The sequence below is a fragment of the Erinaceus europaeus genome, chromosome 9 (genome assembly GCF_950295315.1).
Source record: "Erinaceus europaeus chromosome 9, mEriEur2.1, whole genome shotgun sequence".
NCBI lineage: Eukaryota > Metazoa > Chordata > Mammalia > Eulipotyphla > Erinaceidae > Erinaceus > Erinaceus europaeus.
The window spans coordinates 17,342,165-17,346,814 of NC_080170.1; positions in this window are offsets into that span (position 1 = coordinate 17,342,165).

Consider the following 4,650-nt stretch of genomic DNA (forward strand, 5'->3'; position numbering starts at 1 on the left):
GGGATGATAACATTAAGTATCGATTGTCTTTTTGAACCCTAAGACAGCAGGAACCTCACATCTCCACTATAGAGCCCCTAATTCCCCCAGTCCTGGAACCCTTGGATAGGGCCCACTTTCTCGTATGTGTCACACAATCCATACCAAATAATATTGCATCCACCGATCACAACCTAACCAACGCAACGATTGCCACCTCAACATGCTTCACTTCAGACTGTGTCCAGAGACTTCACGTGTGTAATGACAACCCATCAGCTACATTAATCAGGTGAGACCTTTCCTTTTACAGTACACTCTAATTTCATCTCAGGTGGTTCACTTTCTAACAAAGTCCCATAACCTAGATATACCCCAGTTTCTGTGAGAGAGAGCTTATGTTCACACGTATCCATAAACTACTGCAAAATATATACCTGAAAGCAGAAGTACACTAGAGTTTGCAGTGAGTACCTCCCAAACACTTCCTCTCCACTATTCCAAGCTTGGGATCCATGATTGCTCAAAAATTTGTTTGGCTTTGTATGTTAACTCTCTTTTCATTCACCAGGTTCCTGATGCCACCAGGATGCTGGCCAGGCTTCCCTGGATTGAAGACCCCACCAATGTGTCCTGGAGCTCAGCTTCCCCAGAGACACACCTTACTAGGGAAAGTGAGAGGCAGACTGGGAGTATGGACCGAACAGTCAACGCCCATGTTCAGCGGGGAAGCAATTACAGAAGCCAGACCTTCTACCTTCTGCAACACTCAATGACCCTGGGTCCATGCTCCCAGAGGGTTAGAGAATGGTAAAGCTATCATGGGAGGGGGTGGGTTATGGAGATTGGGTGGTGGGAATTGTGTGGAGTTGTACCCCTCCTACCTTATGGTTTTGTTCATTAATCCTTTCTTAAATAAAAAAATAAAAAATAAATAAATAAAATAAATAGTTTGTTAATGTTAAATGTGTGTCTTTTCATTCCTTTATTGGGGGCTTAATAGTTTACACTAAACCTAAAATACAGTAATTTGTACACATGTAAAATTTTGTCTTAATTTAAATGAATTTAATATTTATTTATGATTATTATACATGTTATGGCAAAATATTTTGTTTACAAACGTTAACAATACAAGATAGAATGGTTGGGTGAGAGCATCACTCTGCCCTATGAATCTAGGAATTGAACTTGGCAGCTCAAATTCAGAATCAAATCCACCATCCATTATCTGTACTGCATCCTATCCTCAACTGGAAGTCATTTCAACTATTTTAGTTCTTATTTCATTATCCTAACCATTTCCCCTTCTTTAATAATTCTGACTATATTCATTTATAGGGTGGAGACAGTCAGAAATTTAGAGCAAAAGGAACGAAGCTGAGAGAGAAAGAGGGGAAGAGAGAGAGAGAGAAAGAGAGAGAGAGAGAGAGAGAGAGAGAGAGACCTGCAACACTGCTTCACCTCTCATAAAGCTGTCCCTCAGCAAGTTAGCATCAAGGGCTCAAACCTGTGTATTCTTGTGCTCAAGCAGATGCTGTACCACTCAGCCTGTTTCCCTCTTCTTTTTCTATCTTAAATTCTTCTTCTTTTTTACTCACTTGATCATTTCCCTTATCTTTTTATTCATAAATTTTTATTTGTAAAAAGGAAACACTTATAAAAAAAAAACCCCAATAAGTGGGGTACAACTCTACACAATTCCCGCCTCCGGAACTCTGTATCCCATCCCCTCCCCTTATAGCTTTCCTATTCTTTAACCATCTGGGAGCATGGACCCAGGGTCATTGTGGGATGCAGAAGCTGGAAGGTCTGGCTTCTGTAATTGCTTCCCCACTGAACTTGGGCTTTGAAAGTTTGATCCATATTTCCAGCCCACCTCTCTCTTTCCCTACTGGGTGTGGCTCTGGGAAAGTAGGCCTCATTGGTGATGTTGTATGTCCAGGCAAGTCCGGTAGGCATCATGGTAACATCTGGAACGTGGTGGCTGAAAAAACAGTTAACATGTAAAGCCAAACAAATTGCTGACTAATCATGAACCTACAGGCTAGAATAGTGCAGATGAAGATTTGGGTTCTCCATTCTGAAGATAGCTAGTAGGCCTCTTGCAGTTGTATTCCAAAGGAGTATAGCCATTTCCCTCATCTTATGCTTACTATCTTTTCTATCTTATTTCACTGTACACAGTTTACACATCTCCTAACTTCCTATATGAGTTTTCCTTGCTTTTTCTCTTTAGATGTTCTGTGGATCACAGTGATATTGGTGGAGCTGCAGCTGGTGACAGTGATATGGTGTTGCTAATGTTATAAAGATGACTATGGTGGTCTGACAATGAATGACATGTCTGTGAGTAGACTATGTGATTCACTTGATTTTGTCCATTCATCTGCACTAAAACATTTCTGCATAATTTTTTTCTCATATAAAGATTGAAATTTTGGGGACTGAGGATAAGCATAATGATTATGTGAAAGAATTTCATGCCTGAGACTCTAAGATCTCTGGTCCAATCACCTGCACTAGGATAAGCCAGAGTAGAGCAGTGGTCTAGTAATTCTCTCTCTCTCATTCTCTCTCTCTCCATCCTCTCTCTCCTCACTCTCTCTCTCTCTCTCATTAAAAAATGAAAGACAAAATAAATACAATTTTCAAAGGGCAGATGACATCACCAATGTGTACTGGAACCTCACTTCCCCAGAGAGCCCTCCACTCACACCAGAAATATAGAGACAGGTTGGGAGTATGAATCGATCTGCCAACACCCATGGTCTGTGGTGAAGCAATTACAAATGCCAGACCTTTCACATTCTGCATAGGTGTAAGGATCCCAGTTCGAGACCCCTGTTCCCCACCTGCAGGGGCTTCGCTTCAGAAGTGGTGAAGCCGGTCCGCAGGTGTCTTTCTTTCTCTCCCCCTCTCTGTGTCCCTCTGTCTCAGTGTATCTCTGTCCTATCCAACAACGATAACAGCAATAACAACAATAATAATAACAACCACAATAAACAACAGGGGCAGCAAAAGGGGAAAAATAGCCTCCAGGAGCAGTGGATTCATAGGGCAGACACCAGACCCCACCAATAAATAACCCTGGAGGCAAAAAGAAAAAAAAGAATTTTGGTTTATACTCCCATAGGAATTATAAAACAAAGAAATTTCCAATGGAGGGGATGGGATATAGAACTGTTGTGGTGGAAAATGTCCATACATGGGATTGTACTCCTGTTATCTTACATTCTTGTTGATATTTATTACATCACTAATAAAACTAAATAAGATTAGAATAAATAAGTGAAAATGAAAAATGCTAAATTTTGCTCCCCTTTGATGAAATGAGGGGAAGTGCGGGGTGGGATGAATCAGGAAGAGAAGGAAGAGCACTGGGTGACTTCACAAGTGGGTGTACCTCTGAAAACAGTGTCAGATAGAAGAACAGAGCATGGAATTCAGACTAAGGGTGGTGTGCTGCACCAAAGCAAGGGATTCTAGAGAAGGAATGGGATTTGGAGCTGGAGGAGTTTGGGGGCATAGGTTGGGAATGAAAGTATTCTTTAGACAGCTATCACCTGTGGGGGGGGGGAGATGTGGCCACGTGTAGCCACTTATGCTGTAAACCATTAACCCCACAATAAAATGGAAAAAAATATATGCTGGATAAGAATTTAATCAAATTTTTTTTCGACTGTAACAAGGTAATTAACTATATACACACTTTGATATCATTCACAAACACTGCAATCATCCAGTGGGTTCTATTCCGATCCTTTGTGCACATTTAAAAATATTTCTGAACTGTAGAGGCAGCACATTGTTCCTGCACAAAAGTTACATGTGTGAGGCTCTGAGGTCCCAGCCTCAATCCCTAGTACTACCGTAAACCATAGATGAGCATGGCTCTAGTCTCTGTCTGCCAGTCTGTCTTTATATTTCTGTGATTAAAAATTAAAAGGAAATATCTGGGAGTCAGGCAGTAGTGTAGTGAGTTAAGCACAGGTGGTGTGAAGAGCAAGGACTGGCCTAAGGATGCCTGTTGGAGCCCTCGGCTCCCCACCTGCAGGGGAGTTGCTTCACAGGCAGTCAAGCAGGTCCGCATGTGTCTGTCTTTCTCTACCCCTCTCTGCCTTGCCTTCTTATTTTCATTTCTCTCTGTCCTATCCAACAGTGATAACAACAATAATAATAATAACAACTAAAACAATAAGAAACAAGGACAACAACAAAGGGAACAAATAAATGAAAAATAAAACACTTATTAAAAAGGAAATATTTAAAGATAAAACATAATTTTAGGGATGGGGAAATAACAATACAGTTTTACGAAAGAAAAACCTTCATGACTGAGATGTCGAAGTCACTGGTTCAGTCTCCTACATCCCCATGCATTTGAGCTGAGCAATGGTTTGATAAAAATAAAAATAATCGGGAGTCGGTCTGTAGCGCAGCGGGTTAAGCGCAGGTGGCGCAAAGAACAAGGACCGGCATAAGGATCCCGGTTCGAGCTCCGGCTCCCCACCTGCAGGGGGAGTCGCTTCACAGGTGGTGAAGCAGGTCTGCAGGTGTCTATATTTCTCTCCTCTTCTCTGTCTTCCCCTCCTCTCTCCATTTCTCTCTGTCCTATCCAACAATGACAACAACAATAACAATAAACTAATAAGGGCAACAAAAGGGAAT